The following is a 23,771-nucleotide window of genomic DNA, read 5'->3' as shown; positions in this document are numbered from 1 at the left end:
TTTAAAGCCCTAGTCAAGGACCTGCTCGCAATGTGCATCCCCTTTACCAGGTGTAAAAGGCCAGTGAGATAGTATTATGGCACCATACTGTTTGTATCAGTATTTCTCACAGTTTGTTTTTTTAAAAAAACAAGTGGTTTTGTTGATACACCACTGTTCTGAAAGAATAACATCTATTAAAGTTATGAATGAGGTTAATGATACAAAGTAACTGTCAGGGTTATCTGGTGTTTAGTCACTACAGGTTTATGCTGAGGTTCAATAGAAATTCCTGGTCAACATCAAAATATATCATCCATATTGTAGAGATAGCAAAGAGAGACACTCACAGACAAGGTGAGTGAGATGATATTTTTTGTCCCTAATATCATAGGACCAGTACAGCTACCCCACTGCATACAGATAGCATATGGCATTTTTCTGTAAAGGCATTTTTGTTCAAAATCTGTTCACTTTGCCATATTTACAGAGTTAGGAATCATGTTGTAGCACTGTTTTGGTTTTGCTTGTGTAGGTGGTACCTAGCTGGGTTAGAGCCACCCTTCCAAGCTCTAGCAGAGATCCTGAGAGGTACTGAACATGATTCCCATTGCTCAGAATTTATGAGGGGCATGCCCCAGAGTACAGTCCTACCTGGGTAGTATAAAATGTTTGGAGTTTTGTTATAAGAGTACACAGACTATATTTGATAGTTCAGCCAGGCCCTTAGACCTCTTTCATTACCTGTTTCTATAACTTTCTGAAAAAAATATTTGGGCTTAAAATTTTGTGCATTTAAATAGAATTCATCCTATTTTTTAAAAATCTCATACAGTAGAACCTTGGAGTTACAAATGCCTCAGGAACGAAGGTTGTTTGTTACTCTGAAATGTTCGCAACTCCGAACAAAATGCTAGGGTTGTTCTTTCAAAAGTTTACAACTGAACATTGACTTAATACAGCTTTGAAACTTTACTAAGCCGAAGAAAATTGCTGGATTTAACCATCTTAATTTAAATGAAACCACCACCAGAGAAGTTTCCTTACTTTGTCAATTTTTTAAAACTTTCCTTTTATTTTTTAGTAGTTTACATTTAACAGTACTGTACAGTATCTCTTTTTGTCCCTGCTGCTTGATTGCATATTTCCAGTTCCAAATGAGGTGTGTGGTTGACCAGTCAGTTAAGAACTGAGGTTCTACTGTACTTGCTGTGAACTTTGTCCTTAGTGAGGCCAAGGGCCTTTGACATAGAATATCAGGATTGGAAGCGACCTCAGAAGATCATCTAGTCCAACCCCCTGCTCAAAGCAGGACCAATCCCCAATTTTTGCCCCAGATCCCTAAATGGCCCCCTCAAGGATTGAACTCACAACCCTGGGTTTAGCAGGCCAATGCTCAAACCACTGAGCTATCCCTCCCCCCTTGTGATCCATCCCCTGTCATCCAGTTCCAGATTCTGGTGGCCAGAAGTTTAGTTGAGTCTCTGACTAGCCAGTGATGGACCTACAGTCCATGATCTTATCTCATTCTTTTTTGAGCCCACTTATACTTTTGGCCTTCACAACATCCCCAGCAAGGAGTTCCATGGGTTGACCGTGCATTGTGTGAAGTACTTCCTTGTGTTTGTTTCAAACCTTCTGCTTATTAATTTCATTGGATGACCCCTCGTTATGTTATGTGAAGGGGTAAATAACACTTCCCTCTTCACTTTCTCCACACTATTCATGATTTTATAGACCTCTATCACATCCTCCCCTTAGTCAAAACAGTCCCTATCTTTTTAATCTCTCCTTGTATGGAAGCTGTTCCATACCCCTAAGCATTTTTGTTGCCCTTCTCTGTACTTTTTCCAGTTCTAATATATCTTTTTTGAGATGGGGCGACCAGAACTGTGCACAGTATTCAAGGTGTGTACATACCATAGATTTATATAGTGGCATTATATATTCTGTCTATTCCTTTCCTAATGTTTCCTAACATTCAGTTCGCTTTTTTGACTGTCGCTGCACATTAAGTGGATGTTTTCAGAGAACTATCCACAGTGACTAAGATCTCTTTGAGTGGCAACAGTTAATTTACAGGTTTCAGAGTAGCAACCGTGTTAGTCTGTATTTGCAAAAAGAAAAGGAGTACTTGTGGCACCTTAGAGACTAACAAGTTTATTTGAGCCTAAGCTTCCATGAGCTACAGCTCACTTAGACTCATCATTTTGTATGCACAGTTAGGATTAATTAGCTTGTGGCCAGAGCTAATTTTCTTGTTGTCTTTCTCAGCTCTTCCCCAGAGGGGGGTGAAAGGGCTTGAGGGTACCCCACAGGAAGGAATTCCCAAGTGCTCCTTCCTGGGTTCAAAGGCTTTTTTTTTTTTGCACATTTGGCTGGTGAAGAAACAGATTAACAGAGCCAGAAGGGTACCCAGAAGTCACCTTCTACAGGACAGGCCCAACAAAGAAAGTAATAGAACGCCACTAGCCGTCACCTACAGCCCCCAACTAAAACCTCTTCAGCACATCAAGGATCTACAACCTATCCTGAAGAACAATCCCTCACTCTCACAGACCTTGGGAGGAACATGTTGTGACAGAGTGGGCATTGTCTGTATTATTTGTATGAATCTTGCCCATGCCGCAGTTTCCCTCATATTTTGCAAGGCTACCCAGTGGGAGGATGAAAGAACTGTTTGCTCTCATGTTCGAAGACATTGGTTTAGAAATGTTAAGTACTTTATTCTAAAATCCCATGACACACAGTACATAGATTTACCACGTTTTTTTTAAACCCACTGAAAGATGGAACTCCAGATAGATCTGCACACACGTAGGTGTATCTGGAATGCAGTACACTGAAATGCAGGGTCAACTGGTTAAAAGGGACCAATTAGACTTGTTTTGAATTCCGAGCCTTCTTCAAACTTAAGTATCATCCCTCCTCCCCACTCATGGTGCAACAGCATAGTATTATTTAGAAGGGTTTGTCCTTATTAACTCTTTGAGTTGAAACTGATTGTACTGTAGGTATTCTGAACTTTAGGTTTCAGAAACTATTGCTCCATACAGAGAATGTAAAACATGAAAGATTAGTGGAATACCACAAGAGGAGGAGGAGAAAAGCTGCTAGAGGTTTGGTGCTTCTTCCCCTATCACTTCAAAGCCACATCTACACTAGCAAGCTAACAGCGGCACAGCTATACTGCTGTAAGATCGCTCGTGTAGCCCCCTCTATGCCAACAGGAAAGAGCTCTCCCGTCGACATAATAAAACCACCTCCACACATGGCAGAAGCTCTCCTGCCAACATAGCAGTGTGCACACTACCACTTATGCCAGCGAAATTTACATTACCCTTCCCTTTATATTTATGACAGCAGTCACCTTTCTGTATACAGTGCTATAAAATCCCTCCTGGCCAGAGGCAACATCCTGTTACCTGTAAAGGGTTAAGAAGCTCAGTTAACCTGGCTGGCACCTGACCCAAAGGACCAATAAGGGAACAAGATACTTTCAAATCTTGGAGGGGGAAAGGCTTTTGTTTGTGCTCTTTGGTTACATGTTTGTTCTCTCTTGGGACTGAGAGAGGCCAGACAGAAATCCATCTTCTCCAACCCACCCTAATCCAAGTCTCCAATATTGCAACCAGTATAGGTAAGCCAGGCAAGGCGGATTAGTTTCTTTTGTTTTATGTGAATTTTCCCTGTATTAAGAGGGAGATTTATTCCTGTTTTCTGTAACTTTAAGGTTTTGCCCAGAGGGGGATCCTCCGTGTTTTGAATCTGAATACCCTGTAAAGTATTTACCATCCTGATTTTACAGAGGTGATTCTTTTACCTTTTCTTTAATTAAAATTCTTCTTTTAAGAACCTGATTGATTTTTCATTGTTCTTAAGATCCAAGGGTTTGGGTCTGTGTTTACCTGTACAAATTGGTAAGGATTATCATCAAGCCTTCCCCAGGAAAGGGGATGTAGGGCCTGGGGGGATATTTTGGGGAAAGACGTCTCCAAGTGGTCTCTTTCCCTGTTGTTTGTTTAAAATGCTTGGTGGTGGCAGCATACGGTTCAAGGCCAAGGCAAAGTTTGTACCTTGGGGAAGTTTTAACCTAAGCTGGTAAGAATAAGCTTGGGGGGTCTTTCATGCAGGTCCGCACATCTGTACCCTAGAGTTCAGAGTGGGGAAGGAACTCTGACAATCGCTCAGAGGGGTGGTTCCCCCCACACCCTCCCAGAGCGACATAAGTTACATGGCCTAACTCTTCACGTTTAAGACTTTCCCGCTCCTGGATTTAAGATGGTATTAGAGCTGGTCTATGATAATGGCCCTGCACTTAGTTTTGTCTAGATTAATAACCAGACGAAGAGGTGCCCTATGAGTCTGATGGCCTTTGTGATGCTTATAGGTAATGTACACAGGGCACTGACCTGCTGAGTCCTTTTTTCTGCTAAATTTAATATACTCGCACATTCACAAATACTCTTTGTATGTACGAACAATTTTTCTGGGTATTAATGTTGTGTGAGCACATAGATTGTTAGAATGCCAGAATCAAATACTCCAGTACTCTTAAGTTGTTTTGTTTGGCAGATGTTAGATACTTAAATGCCCTATTAGTGCATGGAACATGTTTGCCATATCAGATCAAACAACTAATAGCGTCAACACTTGATGCTTCACAGCAGAGCTTTAATATTTCACCTCCTCTTGATAGCCAGGGATAGATAAAGCTGGGAATAGGAGGTTCTGGGAATTCTTCCATGGAAATGGGCCTAGATCCTGATTAGATGCTCCATCTTCTGTTTCAACTACTGAATGGTTGATGACTTATGATACTCCTCCTTCCCTCTAGCTGGAAAGATGAGCTTATGGCTAAGGGACTCAGGAGGAAAATGTTCAATTCTTTGCTCTGCCTTCAGATATGGTGTGTGAACCCAGGCTAGTCACTTAGTCTCCATGTGTGTCTACTCCCTCTTCTGCAATAAATGGGATATTACTCTCCTACTTCTCAGGGAGGATATGTTTGATATTTGAGGAGCTCAGATTCTACAGGGCTGGACACCATATGAGTACCTACATAGAGGAACATCTTGCTGCTGCTTTCCTCTGCTCAGAAGCTCCTGAGGGAAGTGAGAAAAAATGATCTCCACTAACAGTTTTTTGGGTTGTCCTCTCTTGTGACAAACTTATCTGCCTCTGTTCATAGTTTTCCAAATTAGCAGTGTAAAACTGATGTGATTCTTGATTGCACTGCTGTGCATAGGATTCTGAATAGCAGCAGTGAAAATGACTAGAATCTTGTTAATCCAACAGTGCTGCTTATTAAAGCTATGGACAGCAACAGATAAAGGGTATGAGTCTATGCAGACAGACTTAAAGATCGGAAGGGACCATCATGATCTAGTCCAAGGGGTCTCAAACTTGATTGCACCACATCCCCCTTCTGACAGCAAAAATTACTATTGACCCCAGAAGGGGGAGACCGAAGCCTGAGCCCACCCGAGTCCCACCGCCCAGAGTGGGGAAGGCAAAGCCTGAGCTCCACTGCTCGTCGTGGGGAAGGGGGTCAAAGCTGAAGCCTAAGGACTTCTGCCCCAGCCAGAGGGCCTGAGCCCCAACGGCCTGGGCTCAATCCCTTGGGCTTTGGCCCTGAGCCCCAGCAAGCCTTAGCCAGCCCTGATAATCCCATTAAAATGGGGTTGTGACCCACAGTTTGAGAACTGCTGATCTAATCTGACATTGCAGGCTACAGAGCCTCACCCACCCACTATGTAATAGATTCCTGACCTCTGGCTGAGTTATTGAAGTCCTCAAATCATGGTTTAACGAGACTTAAAGTTACAGAGACTCCACCATTTGCACTAGTTTAAACCTGCAAGTGACCTATACCCTAGGCTGCAGAGTAAGGCAAAAAATCCACAGGATCTCTGACAGTCTAACTGCAGGGGTAAATTCCTTCCTGACCCAAATACGGGTTAACTTTCTAATGCAAAGGTAATGTAGTTTTAAGACCAGCGTTGCTAGTAACGTAGAGGGTTACATCTGCGTTATATGGCATACTCACCACATATGCACCCCCTTGAGTCAGGGTGTTGTTACCATAGCTTTTTCTCCAACACTCTCTGCAGGCCACGTGTCTTTGCACATCCTTGACTCCCAAGGTCTTCTGTGGCTTGGCCTTCTGGGCAAGTCACATAAAAGTTCTAAATCTCTTCTGGGATGACCAAAAAAAGTCTACTGAAAATCCAAATAAACCTCTAAACTAGTGAGTCTTCCACCCACTCAGACTCCACTGAAGTACTCTTACTGGCCCTGCCTTGGGCTTCCCTCCTACAGGTGCCTAACCCATTCATGCAGAGTTCCTCCTCAGTTGTTTCTTGTTTAGCAGGGTTTCCCCTACTGCCTCCTCTTCCTGGGAACTCCAGCAGCTTTCCATAGGCCTCTCTTATGCTCTTCCTAGGTCTTGCCTTAGGATTCACACCCCTAGGAAACTGTTTTGGTCCAATGGGTTCTTTCCTGGAAGAGTGTCCTGCCTTTTCTGGAATCGTTCCCAAAGTCTGCTTATAAGGTCCAGCTGACTAACAGCTCATATCTAGTTTTGGCCAGGAGGCAATAAAGCATTCACCCAATAGGTATGGAGCCTGTTGCTAATTGGGTTCCCCCACCACAGTCACCACCTCCTCCTCCTCCTCTAGCAGGTGATGGAGATTCACCCAATCACAGTCTGCTTGACATCTAGTCAGTTTTTTAAAAAGAGTTTATAGTAGTTTCAGTATCGTACCTACTCCCTAAATTCTTACTGCCAGTCTTCATGGTTTTAATATCAGATTTTACTATAAAACATTTTCTCTCCCATTTGTGTGAAAGACTCGCACAAAGAGGGTAACTGATTATACAAGGGAGGTAGTGAAACTGATCTCACACAAAGCATGCCAGAGTGGTCAAATGCACAAGGTAAGCAAGTTTAAAAAAACTTTTTTATGTAATCTTTCACTTACAGTAATTAGAGGTGTTACTTGTAACAGTAGTAGATAAAAATATTTTCAGATATAAGATTTTAAGTTGGTGTCTCTCTAATTTTTTTTTTTAAATGAAATCTTTAATTCTGCAGAAATAGCTGATTAGGGAAAGATTCCTACTGGTGTGAGGGCAAACTGATTTTTCAAGCCATGCTTTTGAAGAAGAGAACCACCTGACCCCCCTGTAATGAACCTAACTAATGCTGACATGACTTACTAGTTTTCTCATCTTTAGAAATTAAGTATATGAGACCTATATTGCCTAATACATCCTATATTGATGACATTTTATAGTTGATAATTTAAATGCACAAAACTAATGAAATTGTCATGACTCCCACTGTTGCATACCTTGCCCATCTTGTACAGATGCAGTACCTTACTTGAATATGAGTTCTGCTACACATAAAGGCATACATTTAATAACATAGAGAAGTACAGAATAATAGATAAGTGTGAGGGAGATGAGTTGTAGTTGCCTTGAGAGAAACATAACTTTGAATTTTCTGATTCTTTTCTGGTCACATTTGTTTAACATATGTCTGAGAATGCCAGGGTGTCTTTTGGCAAAACATCTGTTTAGTTTCTGTTTAGTAGTTCTTGGGAATTAAAGGAAAAAAACTGGTGCCTTGCTCACTATGTATTGCAACAGGGATAGGATGGGGGCAGGGATTTTTTTTGTCCTGAAATAGCCTGCTTTGGCATTGGTATTTGATAGATCTTAATAATTTCTCTCATGTCACAGTGAAGAACAAAGTCCTCTAGGACAACAGTTCTCCGCCAGGGGTCTGGGGGTTTCAGGGGGTCTGCCAAGCAGGGCCAGCAATAGACTCACTGGGGTCCAGGGCAGAAAGCTGAAGCCCTGCCGCCTCCAACCCTGCCACCTGGAGCTGAAGCTGAAGCCTGAGCAACTTAGCTTCACTGGGTCCCCTGTGGCATGGGGCCCTGGGCAGTTGCCCTGCTTGCTACCCCCTAATGCTGCCCCTAGCTTTCATATGCAGAAAAACAGTTGTAGCACAGGTGGGCCATAGAATTTTTATAGCCTGTTGGGTGGGGCCTTAGAAAAAGGTTGAGACCCCCTGCTCTAGGGCAATATAAACATTTTTCTACTTGTAACAAAGTGTCTCATATTTTTATTTGGTTGGTGGTTTGTGGAAATAAAATTATCCTTTCTCATTTGTTTCACATGATCACTTTTTTTTTACTGTCATGTTTTTCTTTTAATCTATTTCTCTGAAAGTGTAACAATGAGGATAATACATATAAAAAATCTGCAGACTTTTTGTGGCATTACATTTTTCACTTATTTCTATTGGCCAGGACTAGGTTACAAGTTCATCTTTTGATTTACTAGATTTTTACTGAAAAATGGTTTGTGTCGATACAACACACAGAATATTCATTAAAAGGACTACTGCTTTAAGGAACAGGTTTCAGAGTAGCAGCCGTGTTAGTCTGTATCCGCAAAAAGAAAAGGAGTACTTGTGGCACCTTAGAGACGAACAAACTTATTTGAGCATAATACTTCTGCGTATTCCCTCTTGAAGGTTGTACTGCTGAGCTTTGGAAACTTTCTGGAAAGCAGTGCCTATTGGGACAGCTGCATTGAATGTTCAATGCAGGGGTTATAAAAGTGCAGTGTGGCCCCAGCCACTTCACTTCCTAGCTCTCTTCAGGTAGTTATGTGCCTGTAGCTATTTTAGGGGACTTTTGGCAAAGAACTCCACCTTTCAAATTGTATCATAGGTAGTAAGAAACCGTTAGGTAGTTTGTGCCATTGCAGTTCGGCTTTGTCTGGACAAAGTTCCTTCATCCTTTTTGGTCATGGGTGATCGGACCTCCAAAGATTGAAGAAGAATGGATAAGAAGCATGGATTTAAGCAGTGTGCTCCTGCCCCCCTCCACCTTTGTTGTGTGGTGCCTTTACACTTGGCCACCTGCCACCAATAGGCAACAGAGGGTCTATGCCAGGGGTAGCCATCCTATGGCATGCGTACCAAAGGCAGCACGCGAGCTGATTTTCAGTGGAACTCACACTGCCCGGGTCCTGGCCACCGGTCCGGGGGGGCTCTGCATTTTAATTTAATTTTAAATGAAGCTTCTTAAACATTTTAAAAGCTTTATTTACTTTACGTACAACAATAGTTTAGTTATATATTATAGACTTATAGAAAGAGACCTTCTAAAAACATTAAAATGTATTACTGGCACGTGAAACCTTAAATTAGAGTGAATAAATGAAGACTCGGCACACCACTTCTGAAAGGTTGCCGACCCGTGGTCTATGCCTTCCTCACCCAGGATGCCTGATGAAGGAGGGCATAGATCACAAATAAGGAAGGAACTCTTGGCTTCCCTTGTGAAGGAACAAAGCAGGGCTGGCTTTGCCTTCAAAGCCAGGGAAGACAGGGATGACCCCCGCTGAAAAAATTGGTGTTAAACAGATTGAGAGCCGTGTCTGTAGCGCCTAAGGCCTCATCAGCAGTAAGAATTTCCACTCTGAGAAGTGAGCCTTCCCCTGTTGAAACTTTATTGGTGTTAGCAAGTGGCTTAAGTCACAGGCTGCAGGAATGATCTGAGTAGAACTTGGAACAGCGGGGGAGCTGCTGTTCAGGTAATGGAGCTGTCCTTTCCTAGAGCTCTTCATGACAGACAGCAATTTTAATTGTCATCAGTTCTGTTCCAGAACAAGTGAGGACAAACTTGGATCACAAATGCATTTCTGTTCAACTGGAGAAAATCAGTGCTTTATTTGGTTCTGTTAGCAATTTAAAAATAAATAAATAAACAAATAAACCAGACTAGACCATGGCGCAGAGAGTTTGTCTGGCCCATGCTGGAAGAATCAGTGGCCCTGCTGTCTCAAGAACTCAGTCTTGTCTTGTCTTGCATTTCAGTTTGGAATTGCACTGTCCCACAGCTTGCATAACAAGACATGGAATAATTCTGTCGTCATATGCTCTGTGCAAGGGGAGTTTTTAGTGGAAATGTTTTTACTTGGGATAGTAGATAATCCATTTCCACATTCTACCTAAAATCTCTCAGCCTATCCTTGTCTTTTATAAAGGTAGGTGTCTGCCATCTCAGCGTATCTTCTGCCAGTGGACAGTTCTTCTGCATTCAGCCCTCTCACTATCAAAATATTCCTGAGAGGTGTAGTGAACAGTTCCCCTCTAGTCAGAGATCTTAACCCTGTGCTGACATGTTTGGTGGACTCACCATTTGAGCCTTTGGAAGTGTGCTCTTTATTCCACCTGCTAGAAAAGACAGCAGTTATAATCAGAGTTTCATCTCTGAGCAGAGTGAGTGGCAGGTTTTAATTCTCTCTATTGTATTCCACAAGGACAACTTTGTCCTGCATTGTCATCCAAAATTTATTCTGACACAAAAATGCTGTGGTGTGTAACAGTCACAGTTGCTCAAGTTTGGGCTAGTAATAATTGACATTAAAACCAAGGAGTTCTGTCAATAAGCTATCACACACACAACAACCAATCAACAATAAGATGTACTAAACACAATATTTATTTGTCCCATTCAACACAGTTACAAGCAAACTGTCCACCAAAGCAAGCTTATCTGTCCATGTGTTCTGGTCCAAACATAACATTTAAAAACAATCAGAGACAACTTTGTCCATCCATAAGAAAGTTTCGGTGATCAGTGTCCATCAAAACTATAATTCTTTATTTTTGGTTATGCAGTTGTTCTGCAAATTCAGGCTATCTTTAAATCCACAAGTAAAACATTAATAGATATTAAATAGCATGTCAGAAACCATCATTCACTCTACTAATGTGCTGCTGGCATGTGAAGTGTTGGATTATGGTAATGCCTATACAGATCTCATAAATCTAGAAAATTAATTTATGGAAATTAGATGAAAAAGCAAAGGGTAGTGTCCTGAGAATCTCAAAGCATTTTACATAGGTGGCTCACTTTTCCCTAGTATTTTAGATAAGGAAACTGAATCATAGAGAGATCTAAAGGGACAGTATCAAGTATGGACATACGACTTCTTACAGAATGAAGTGAGAATTTAAAAAAAAATCTAACAGCGTAGATAATTTGGTTCTGAGTATGGTCACTGGAAATAAACAGGTCTCCCGTACCAGTATTGGTCTTGTTTCCAGTCAGCATCATTTTTAGGTTTTAATTCAAGAGCAAAGGATTGGGTTACAAGCTCTGCAAAGGGTATTTTGTTTAAACAATTCCATCGGAATAAAAATTTGCTGTTGGTCTTCACCTTTATAAAACCTGTATTTGAGGGTAAATTGGACCCCACAATGTCCTTCTAAGTGACTTGTCCAAGGTTACACAGTGAATCGGTCCTGGGTGGAAACAAAGCTCAAGTCGCCTGATTCCCAGCTCCCTGGTCTAACCATTAGAAAATGTTGCATTCGTTATTTGTTTCCCAAAAAGAAAAGGAAACAAAAGTCATTTTTACAGCAGCTTCAAAACTTTGTAGCCCTGAGCTTTAGGTCCCTTTGTTTCTGTATTGGTCCATTTCACAAGAGGACTAGGGAGAAGGAGGAGGAGTGGACCTTATGAAATTGAAAGTCAGGTTCAAATTTCCTGGAATTAAGAAATTATATCTGCTATTTGCCTGATGCTGAAAATCATAAGCTGTAAATATTTCACCAGAAGCAATAAAGCAATTAAAATTTCTTGTGAGCCTTCTAATACATTTGTCTTACAGTATTATAAAGGGAAGACATAGCTGCAATTATTAAGTTCTTTTCTTCATCACACCTGTTATCTTACCTTATTTCACATATTTTCAGTGTTACCACTTGCAGTTGCATAATAACAAGAAGAGAGATGTGCAGTGCAATAAGTAGTTATGAATCCAGCAATCATTATCTATCTCTTTATGGAAGTAGCACCGTTTTTGGTGATAAAAGCGAATTTTCAAAATGCTTAGCGGTTTGTTGCTAATGATAGAAAGATAACTGATGTATGATTGACCTTAGAGCATTCTTTTTAAAAAATTAATATTTGGTGTTCCATTTCTGACATATGAAGGCTCCTTGACTTTTTTTAAATAAATGCTTAAATTTGACCTCCACGCTATTCAAAAATCACAGAAATAAAATTCTTAGATTTGGAATACTGTTGTGCTTGAAGTGCGTGTGTGTGTGTGTGTTTACATGCATACATGTTACAGACAAAAATAAAAGATCAGAAGACTCCTAATTAAAATCAATTTAAAAATTACATTATCTAAATCAGTGAGGCCAGTGAGTTGCTAATGAAGTGTAATTAGTTGTTTATTTTCTTATAATCTGTTTGCCTTCACATGTGATCTGATATGAATTTCATACATAATGTGGAGATGGGCAGGCATCTTACTTGTATTTTGTTTTAAAAAATATACCTGCTGTTATTTAGTGCACTGAATTTTTGGGGCACCTTGTACTGTGTATTAAAAATACTCCTATGGTTGTTAAAGGAAGATTCTGCTACTCTTGTCAAGCACCAGTTAGGGAACTTAAATATAATCCTTTAGGTATTTGTAATATTCCTGTCATCAGGTTATTTAGGCACCAACTGTTTAAAGTCTTTGTAGGTCATATTAGATTGTTTTTATTTCATCATGAACGATAAAGGGGAGACCACTCTTCCTAGTGACTAGAGAAGGGGCTTGGGAGTCAGGCCTTCTGGCTTTGCACATGATTCACAATGTGATTGTAGGCATCTTATCTAGCTTTTTCATGCTTCAGTTTAATCCATCTGTAAAATGGGTATAATATTTACATTACTCCTGTGGATGTTGTCATATTTGGTAGAGCACTTTGCAATCCTCAGCTAAAAGAGCCTTTTTATTTGCAGATTACTGCAATTATTAAGTTTTTTATCTTCATCTCACCTGTGTTGTACTGAGATTCTTCTGCTTGTCCTGAGCTCTGTTGAGGATCTGGGAATAGTAGGATAGGACCCTGAGTTTCCTAGATATAATAGATTAGTTAAATTCAAGTGACAGCCTTTACGGTACCTAATTGCCATTTATGCCTTTTGGAGATTTCCTCCCCCAAATGTGAATGTGTTGCCATTATTTTTGTTTCGTTTCCTCTGGTTTTAAGACCAGGATTCAGCTAATGAAGGAATAATAATATGTTGCATAAGATACATCGGAAATTATCTTCTTACTAGGAGGTACTTTTCCATACAATATTATCTGTTTTTGGCAACACAGTGCCCCATTGAAATCTGTGTTGTAAGTATTCTGTTCCCTGCAGTGAGACTCTACAAAGTAAACTATGAAATGTCGTTTAACTGCTTATGGAGCAGTGCTCTTAAGATACACCAGTAACATACTATGTAATTATTACACAACATGCTATATAAAGTCCCAGTAAAATCTGTAGCGTAAGTATTCTGTTTATTGCAATGGACCTTTGTACAGTAACAATAATGCTTAGATGCACTCCTGCTGAAATTACTGGCAGAGGGCCTGATCTTGAGAGGTGCTGAGTCTAGCAACTCCTATCTAAAATCAGTGTGAATTGTGTGTGCTCCCTGCCACTCTGTATCAGGCCCAGAATGACAGTTTAAATATTTCTTGTTCCAAAGTGTGTGTTTAATGTGATATTGTCCTCCATTCTGAAATCTTCCATGGCTTGGCACTAAAGGGACAGTGTAAACTTAAGCATCATATTACAAATACACTTCTTTGCCTTGGTTATCCTTGAGGTAATTAAAGATGAAATAATTTTTAAATCTACTTTACCCCAGTTATGTTCTACATTTACTTTTTATGGTTCTCTCATTTTGGATAATGAAAATCAATGAAGATGGATTCACGATTATATGTTTTTACTTTCAGGTTCTTAGTGATGTAATGTTTGGGTATCAAACACTGCAGGGGAATGTCTGTGTATTTAAAAGCTGTTTTCACAGTTATTTTAGTTGTGGAACAATTTCTGTTGGTTCTCACAATTTAAAAAAAGGTGAATGTTGGGTCAAATTTAAGGTGAGAGTCCTTTTTTGAAGTCCAATGGGTATTTGATTGGATGATTTGAGTGTAGAGAAGCATAAGGCTGACTATATGGACATTTTCAACATGTGCTTATTCATATTGCCCATCATCTCTGGTTCTTCTTTTCAGTTTCTGTGAAACTGCATGGCATTAAATTGACAAAAGCTGTCATGTAACCAAAAGAGGGGTAAAGGAAAAGCTGTTAGTGTTTGACTTTTACACAAGAGCCTGTTGTGAAATTAGAATATGGTTTCCAATTTAAAATCCAACCTTCTAACTATTCTTAAAATGTTCTATTGGAGTGAATGGTGCATGCATCCAATTCCTTTCTGAAGAGTGTAATATTTAATATTTGTGTAATAAATGGCAAATGTTTATAAGGTTTACATGTTAACTTAATCGTGCAGCCTAAAACCATTTCTTTTAATTAAAAGGGGGAGGGAGAGAACAAAAGAAACATGGGTATTTAAGCTAATTTGTAACTCTATTTTCTTGAAAAAAGAAAAGGAGTACTTGTGGCACCTTAGAGACTAACCAATTTATTTGAGCATAAGCTTTCGATGCATCCGATGAAGTGAGCTGTAGCTCACGAAAGCTTATGCTCAAATAAATTGGTTAGTCTCTAAGGTGCCACAAGTACTCCTTTTCTTTTTGCGAATACAGACTAACACGGCTGTTACTCTGAAATCTGTTTTCTTGGTAACCCCAGCGTTACCTTATTTGTCAAGTTGCCCACTGACAACTTGTTGCTGCCTTCCTAATCAGGACATGCCATTCATCAGCCAAAAGCCATGTATGTGAGGGGCATTTTTCTTCTTCAGATCTATGAAATGTTGATTAACCAGCTTGGTAAACAGCACTTTATATCTGTAAAGCTATATTCATTACACAGAGTAAAACTATTTCCCCGTGTTTATTCCCCCCCCCCCCCCCCCGTTCCTCACACGTCAACTGCTGGAAATGGACCGCCATAATTATCACTACAAAAGTGATTTTTTTTCTCTCCTGCTGGTAATAGCACACCTTACATGATCACTCTCGTTACAGTGTGTATGGTAACACCCATTGTTTTATGTTCTCTGTGTATATAAAATCGCCCTACTGTATTTTTCACTGCATGCATCCGATGAAGTGAGCTGTAGCTCATGAAAGCTTATGCTCAAATAAATTGGTTAGTCTCTAAGGTGCCACAAGTCCTCCTTTTCTTTTTTTGGATACAGACTAACACAGCTGCTACTCTGAAACCTATCTTCAAACAGTAATTATATGGCTAGGGCTATGATTTTGTCACTAAGGTCACGGCCTCTGTGACTTGAGCCTCCACTGCCTGGGAGCTGTAGGGTTCCCCGCCACCCGTGACAGGTAGCCGGGGTCCCCGGGAGCTCTGAGCCGGTGGCCAGGGTGCCCCGGAGCTCCGAACCACCACGAGCAGTGGGGTTGCCCCGGAGTGCTGAGCCAACCCCCCCCCCCCCCCCCGAGTGGTGTGGGGAGCCTGCAGCTCCCCACTTTATCATGCATATTTTTAGTAATAGTCACGGATAAGTCACGGGCTTCCGTGAATTTTTCTTTATTGCCCATGACCTGTCTGTGACTTTTACTAAAAATATCTGTGGCAAAATCTTAGCCCTAACTATGGCTATGTGTAAACTAGCACTTTTGTTGGTAAAACTTTTGTCAGTCAGGAGTATGAAAAAAACACACCCCTGACTGACATAAGTTTCACCGACAGAAGTGCTGGTTTGGACAGTGCTATGTAGGCAGGAGACATAGCTACCGCTGCTTGTTGGGGGTGGTTTAATTATGCCGGTACGAGCGCTCTCTACTGCCAGCATAGTGCAGCTATATGGGAGACCTTATAGCAGCGCAGCTGAAGCAGTACAGCTGTGCTGCTGTAAAGTCTGTTGTGTAGACATAGCCTTAGTGTTAAGTATTATTAAAGGGCAGTCACTGGTACTCAGCAAGGGGAGTTTCCCATTGGTTCTCTCATTCCATGGCTGTCTTTTAGCAGAACCAGATGCACTCCTGCTGAAATTAGGCATAAATAACAATTTAGTCAGCTCTGAGAAGTTTGGCGGGTGCTACAAGAAAAATATATATACACTCTTGAAAGTCAGGATGATGAAATGTAGCTATGACTTGAAATGCAGAAGAATCACGGGTTTCAGAGTAGCAGCCGTGTTAGTCTGTATCCGCAAAAAGAAAAGGAGTACTTGTGGCACCTTCGAAGTGAGCTGTAGCTCACGAAAGCTTATGCTCAAATAAATTTGTTAGTCCCTAAGGTGCCACAAGTACTCTCCTTTTTTTTTTTTTTTTTTTTTTTGAAGAATCACAGCTGTTATGTCATGTATTGATCACATCTCTCCTCATTATGCACATTCAGTACAGAAGAATTAGGTAACAACCGTGGGGCTTTGTTTTCTGTTGAAAAGGTCAGGTGATCTTATGAGTCAACTTAGTTCTCTAGATCCCCATAATTCAAGGTTTTTCTTTTGAAATGTTATTTAATACATCTTTATATTTTGCATCCATGCCAGCATGGGTTACGCCCCCTCCAAATGTTCTTTACTATTTGAGGTCACACTTGTGGAATTATGAGATTTTTCTTTTATGTGGGTTACAGTGTCTAACCCTGTAGTCTATGTTTTATAATCTTTTAAATAACCATGCATTTTAGAGTGCTGCTTTGTAGAAACCTGTTCAGTAGCCTGGAAGTGTTGGGCATTTCATAGGACTGCTGACAGTTGTACAATGTATTATTGCTGTCCTTTCCCAAAAATGAAGAGTTGAGTGGAAAGAAAAGAACAAAGCAGGAACAGCTTGTGTCTGTTTTAGAATGTGACAGGAAGGGGACACAGCACATCTAGAACTTGATGAACGGTACATCAGCTATGGAATATTCCATATAGACCTACTTTAATCAGATATATGCTATGGAAGGAAGGCTGATGAGAATTCATGCTTGTGTCACTCCTGTTGATCTTTTTTTATTTTATCAAGGTTCTAGATGTGCTGTGTCCCCTTATTGTAATGTTGTATGTCATGAGCAGGACATGAACAGTTTACAAAACATCGATTGGCTGAATCCTGTCAAAGTGCTTGGCCTTTTTTGCCACTCCCAACTGCTGCAAGGGGAGAGGGCAGTCAGATTTCTACAAGGGTCTTGTCTCTGACTCCTTCTCCGTTCCACTGTCTTTAGTTTCTGACTAGCAGGTAGCTCCACCCATTCTAGATACAGGAAGGGAGAAGAAACTCCCTTTTCCCCTCCCAGTAACTACTCTAAAGGGTAGGGGCTATGTCTCCAGTACCCCCTGTGCTTAGAGGGGGCAAGTGCTTCCACAGAGCCTTCTCTGTGGTGCTATGGGGGTAGAGTTGGAGGGATTCATTGCTCAGAGCTTTCCCAGTCAGCAGTAGCAACACTAATAGAGTTCTCAATCACAGCAGCTGATTCTTAATCTTCCCAGTTCTTCTTAATCTCACTCAGTTACTGCCTTGCAAAGCACAAAGCTGCAATAGATGCCCTGGAGCTGGCTTGGAAGGGCTAAAAACTTCATTTTTTAAATTAAACTTTACATTAAGGGAGAAATTGATGCCTTAGCCATACTTGCCAGGCGATGGTTCGCACTTGCTACTGATGAGTAGATTTTGGGGAAGTATTTTTCAGTTTGAATGCAGCTTATTGTAATATTCAAAATCTCTGGTTTCAAGCCATGCCTCGAGGAAACAGTAGGCTGTAGTTTCAACTGTGTAGTCATTGGCCAGACGCTGCTTTAGTTTGACTGTTGCTTTTGTCTTGGGCCTAATTGTTTACTGTTGATATAGTTTCAAGAATTATAAAAAAAAAATGGAGGTGGAATTTTTGATCCTTAAGTCAGTGCAGGAACTGTGTAATAGTATAGTATCTTGGGTTCATTTATTGGTGCTTCCCAGTACTTTGTATAAATGCAATTTTTATATAGTTTGTGTTGAGAAATTTTTTCTTAGTGAAGTTTACTGTAATCCTAATTATTATTTTAGAATCTAAAACTTTGATACTTGGCTCTTGTAGCAGTGATACCATCTTAATAACTTTGGTAAAGTGTGACATCTGAATTGGTTCCTTTCTGTTTTTGCATTATACGTTCAACAGAATCGGTCATAAAATCCAGCTGCCTTGCAGGTCTGTTTTTAATTTGTGTTTGTTACAATTAATTCCACTGGTCTATTGTCCCTTAATCCCCTCTTCTTTTCCCCTGTGAAGGGGAAAAAGGATTTGTGTTTTTACTTGTTCCTTTATGGTTTGTAAAAGAAGAGTCTGAACATCCTTATTCATCTTTTTTTTTTTCTTTTTTTGGCTTGAAAACAAGGCTTGTTCTTACCTTACCTTGCTATATATTCTCCTTGTTTTCCTTAAAAATATCAGGAATGCCAAGTAAATTGTCTTCTCTGTTTTTGATGACAAATTCCTTGATTGACTCAAGTGGAGTCAGAGCTTCCGCAGCCCTTAATTGAAGGGATTAATATGTTGTATCCTTAACAAAGAGAGATTTTTCTTTCTATCGCTTGTTAGAAAGGTGTTAAGAGAAATCGAGTTTTAAACAATCTACGTCCTTGGTATCTCTAATGTCATAACTTTAGTAGTTTTCAATTCACCTATTAACTCTTCCTGGGTATAAAAGACCTGAATTTCTAATATAAAAAATCTTAAATACATGAAAATCGTTTCCATTAGGACCTCTGTTATACATAACAAGGAAACAAAAAATAATATTCCACTTTTTTTTCCTTTGCAGGTCCAAGTTAGGAATTTAGGCTGCTTTCTCTTTCGTACCCTTTCTAGATGTACCACTATGACCTTGATGGCTGTTGACTAGAATTTGAATTGTACTCCAAGAAATCCCATTTTTGTTTTGTGTGTTTTTTTTGTTTTTTTTTATGTCCTTTGTTGGTATATTGTTCAAAACAAAAGCAGGACATAAGTTTGTAAATGCTATTATTGTTTCCTGCATGGATCTTATTATTTTTACATTTGTGTATGGGTTTACTATTTTGGTAAAGAAGATAACCTACCATAGCGCTCTGTCTATGCTTCTGCAGAAGATTTTATTCAGCAACAATCGGTTCAGTATTTAAGTACCACACACTGCCCAAATTAGTAGCTTAAAAAAAGAGTCCTGCAGACCATAACTCATGGAGGAGCCTTTTTTTTTTCCTCTCACCCTCTCCCTCCCGTCTTACCTCACCAACACTGATTTTGGAGCTACAGCCTCTCTTCAGTTCTCAGAAATTCATTAACTGCAGTTTTGTTATCTCAGCTAATTATTTACCAAGAAACATGTTTTATGCTTCTAACCATATTACAGTTCTACATACTTTTTTTGTTTGCTCTAAATGATTGCGCACAATTTTACAAAAATAAAAAAATCAAACAACCCCCAAACCAGACCACAGCCTATAATTGGTAGGGCTTTTCAGACTGCTGAAATTTTAGTGTTTTTAATTTTTCTTCTGTTTTTTCATTTACAAAAAAGGATGACATGCTTCCATTATCTCTCTGTAAGGGGAGTTCTCCATACTGCTCTATTTCTTTCATTGATAGTGGACACGCATTTTCCAGAGACTTATTTAAAGGCTATTTAACGGCTTTCAGGGAACAACGATATCTGTGAGGTTGTCCGCTATCAATCCAAAAACCAAAACGCTAAGAAGGAAATCATGGATAGTCCTCCTCCTTTCCAATTTAATAGAGACCATCTTAAATCCACTGAAGTTAACAGAAAGTCTCCCATTAACTTCATTGAGCTATGGAAGACTTGGATTTACAGGGCACAAACAACATACAGAGATCTCTGCACGTTTGAGTTGTTGTAGAACTTCTGAGCAGTTCATTTTCTATTTCTGTCTCTTGGGAGCTGAAAGATTTTAATGACCTTTTCTTCTCATCCTGCAAGAAGATTATTTTTCTAATTAACCTTGTATTGTATTGTCCCACTGCTTATGGCTAGTGTAAAACCTAGAATCGTATTGCTCTGAACATGAGTAGCAGATGTGGCCCCAATGCACCTGGGTTTGTTTTTTACTCTTGAGGGGTTGTGGTAGTGTTATATCCTAGTTAGGGAAAGGTCTTGCTGAGATTTTCTTCGTTTTGGGCTTGGATTCTGAAACCCTTACTTCTGTAAGGGCTTTCTTGGTACTTTGCTCAATATGCTGACATTATTCCCTTAGCCCAGACAGTTCTAAATAGTGCTTCTGTAGGATTTGCACACTGCGTTGAAGTAGGGGGTTTTTTTTTTTTTTTTCAGCATTAAGGATCTACCAGCTGTTGTATCTGGCAAAGCTGTTACATTTTATTTGGCACAAGGCAATGGCTCTGCTGGTCACAAGAGAACGTCACTCATTTTGGGGATTATGTTGAAAGATTGATATATACATTTATGTAGCTACTTTTAGGTTTGTAAAAACTAGTTGCATGTTTGAAATTAACCAACTGCCTTTGGACTGATGTGAGGAAAATTATTTACTGGTGAAAATTGCATTAATAAATTAGTTTGAAATTACTTTGGCAAAGTCAAAGGAAGTGGGGAAGGATCATAGATGTAATTAACTTTGGTATTTTAAAAATTTTGATTTTTTTTTTTCATTTAACTTGTGCTACAGAGGTAATTAACTTATTCTGTTGATTCTGTAATTTTCATCAAAAGAATCCTATCTACCTTTATTGGTTTGCATTTTTACCAGTGAAAATGTTAGTATATACCAAATTATAGTAATGCTATATCAGTTTGTTAGAAAGTCATCATATGTAGAGTAGTGAATGAGGATCAGGATTTAAATTTACTGAAAGGTTTTTATAGCCACAGCGCCAGCACAATGGGGGCCTGGTCCAGGACAAGGGCTCCTAGGTGCTACCCTAATACAATAAAATATACTTCCATATTTGGAGGTACCCAAACTTGCCATCTTTGGCTGCAATGACTTTTAAGAGAAAGAGAGAGAGGGGAATAGGAGAAAAAGGATAAATGCCATGAGCCTTGCTTATATGCAAAAAACAAGGAGATGGCCTGGCTTCTTGTATTTACATGTGGCTATAAAAACCTCTCCGTAAATTTAAATCCTGATCCTCATTCACTGCTCTATATATGATGAATTTCTAACAAACTGCACAAGTTAAATGAAAAAAAAAATCAAAATTTTTAAAATACCAAAGTTAATTACATCTATGATCCTTCCCCATTTCCTTTGACTTTGCCAAAGTAATTTCAAACTAATTTATTAATGCAGTTTTCACCAGTAAATAATTTTCCTCACATCAGTCCAAAGGCAGTTGGTTAATTTCAGACATGCAGCTAGTTTTTATAAACCTAAAAGTAGCTACATAAATGTATATATCTATCTTTCAACATAATCCCCAAAATGAGTGACGTTCTCTTGTGACCATTGTGCCTTGTGAATAAATTTCTAATGCTAAGTATTGTTAGGAAAATATCCCAAATTTCCCATCATATTTATTATAGGAAAAAAAACTTGGCTCAAGTCATTAATACCAAACTCTGGTCTACACTACAAAATTACTGCGATATAACTACATCGCTCAGGGGTGTGGATTATTCACACCCCTGAATGACGTAATTATACAGACCTAGGCGCCGGTGTATACAGTGCTATGTCAGCGGGAGAGCTTCTCCTACCATCATAGCTACCACCTCTCACGGAGGTGGAATTATTAAGCTGACAGGAGAGCTCTCTCCTGTCGGTTTAGAGTGTCTTCACCAGAAGCGCTACAGTGGCGCAGCTGCACCTGTGCAGCTGAGTCGCTGTAAATCTGTAGTGTAGACCTGCCCCAAGAGTCTCAATTCTTCAAGTGTATTTGGTGCGAAACTCTTTGTTAATGATGTGTAAGTTCCGAACTGCACCATAAAAATGTTTTGTTAATCATCTTTTTCTTGTATAGTTTTCTTACAATATTCTAATGAACAAAAATAAACGGAAACTAGTGGGAACCTCTGACCCTGTTACAGTAATTGCTTTCATCATCAGCCTGTCAGCATATCAATTATATAACATTGTCAAGGTCCCTCCCCCACTCTGAACTCTAGGGTACAGATGTGGGGACCTGCATGAAAAACCTCCTAAGCTTATCTTTACCAGCTTAGGTCTAAACTTCCCCAAGGTACAAAATATTCCACCCTTTTGTCCTTGGATTGGCCGCTACCACCACCAAACAAATACTGGTTACTGGGGAAGAGCTGTTTGGACACGTCTTTCCCCCCAAAATACTTCCCAAAACCTTGCACCCCACTTCCTGGATAAGGTTTGGTAAAAAGCCTCACCAATTTGCCTAGGTGACTACAGACCCAGACCCTTGGATCTTAAGAGCAATGAACAATCCTCCCAACACTTGCACCCCCCCTTTTCAGGGAAATGTTGGATAAAAAAGCCTCACCAATTTGCATAGGTGACCACAGACCCAAACCCTTGGATCTGAGAACAATGAAAAAGCATTCAGTTTTCTTACAAAAAGACTTTTAATAGAAATAGAAGTAAATAGAAATAATAAAAAAAAATCCCCCCTGTAAAGTCAGGATGGTAGATACCTTACAGGATAATTAGGTTCAAAACATAGAGAACCCCTCTAGGCAAAAACCTTAAGTTACAAAAAAGATACACAGACAGAAATAGTTATTCTATTCAGCACAATTCTTTTCTCAGCCATTTAAAGAAATCATAATCTAACACATACCTAGCTAGATTACTTACTAAAAGTTCTAAGGCTTCATTCCTGGTCTATCTCCGGCAAAGACAAAATATAGACCGACACACATACCCCCTTTGTTTCTCTCCCTCCTACCAGCTTTTGAAAGTATCTTGTCTCCTCATTGGTCATTTTGGTCAGGTGCCAGCGAGGTTACCTTTAGCTTCTTAACCCTTTACAGGTGAGAGGAGATTTCCTCTGGCCAGGAGGGATTTTAAAGGGGTTTACCCTTCCCTTTATATTTATGACAAACATACTGCAGGTTTTCCCTATCTTCTGTACTGCCTGGGTGAATACTCTACAGCTATTCTATGGTCAGTGTGGTTGTTGATCATAAATGGTGCAAATTCAGACACACTATGGCATTGTTATCAATAAATGCAACCTCAGCATTTGATCCATGCATTTTAAACTATCCACAACAGTAATCCATTAATTATGAATGGGTGTGCTGTAAAAACGACACCACTGAACTTTGCTCTGCAACGTGCAAACGCAGGTTTGCGAGGGCAAGGTGTTACGGTTGCTACACCCTGAGGTTCAGGGTGAATGTTATAAACGATAAGAGGGTACATAGTGTGCCCACCCACTACAAGGTGAAAGAAATAAGCTAATGGAAGGAGGCAAATGGTGAAGGAAGTATTTTAAAATGCTGATCATTGTTGACTGACAAAATGTTACCTTTTTAATGGGAAGTCTAATATTCATGCTTCCGTATCATATTTACAGGAGATTCAGCCATTTTCATTTTCCCCTCTTCAAGGTTTTTCAAGTTGAGACTCCCATGTATAGAACCCACTGCTAATTCTGTTTTTAAGCTAGCTTTTCTTTCTAATCAATTCAGCCCACCCTGCTGTGTCCTGCAGATTAGTTCATTTATTCACTGGATGTTTTATATTACAGTCACAATTTGAGGCTCTTTCTTTTCTAATAAGTATAGAACAAGTGAGCTGTGCTTTCCCTCCCACCCCCACCCCGTGGGACAACCGAAGCATGAAATCATCCATGGCTTTGAAAAGCAGCACTATTGGCTTGGTTCTCATTTGGGTTGGTGATCAAGTTCAATAGGTAACTAAGTTTG

General features: G+C 39.8%; 1 protein-coding gene across 2 annotated transcripts in view; it reads left to right on the top strand.

The window, feature by feature from the left end:
- LIN54 (lin-54 DREAM MuvB core complex component) overlaps positions 1–23,771 on the top strand; it is a 63,407-nt gene that overhangs the window by 5,123 nt on the left and 34,513 nt on the right. Inside the window, exon 1 of one of the 2 annotated variants that reach the window (XM_074950504.1) lies at positions 23,676–23,758. The exons of the other annotated variant lie outside the window; for it this stretch is intronic. The gene's annotated coding sequence lies outside the window, so the exon portion shown is untranslated. Of the gene's footprint in view, positions 1–23,675; positions 23,759–23,771 lie in introns of those variants that run through there. 2 annotated transcript variants of the gene reach the window in all.

This window comes from Natator depressus, chromosome 4 (genome assembly GCF_965152275.1).
Source record: "Natator depressus isolate rNatDep1 chromosome 4, rNatDep2.hap1, whole genome shotgun sequence".
Classification (NCBI taxonomy): Eukaryota; Metazoa; Chordata; order Testudines; family Cheloniidae; genus Natator; species Natator depressus.
Note: the sequence above shows the minus strand (reverse complement) of the source record. Positions and strands in the feature narration are given on the sequence as shown.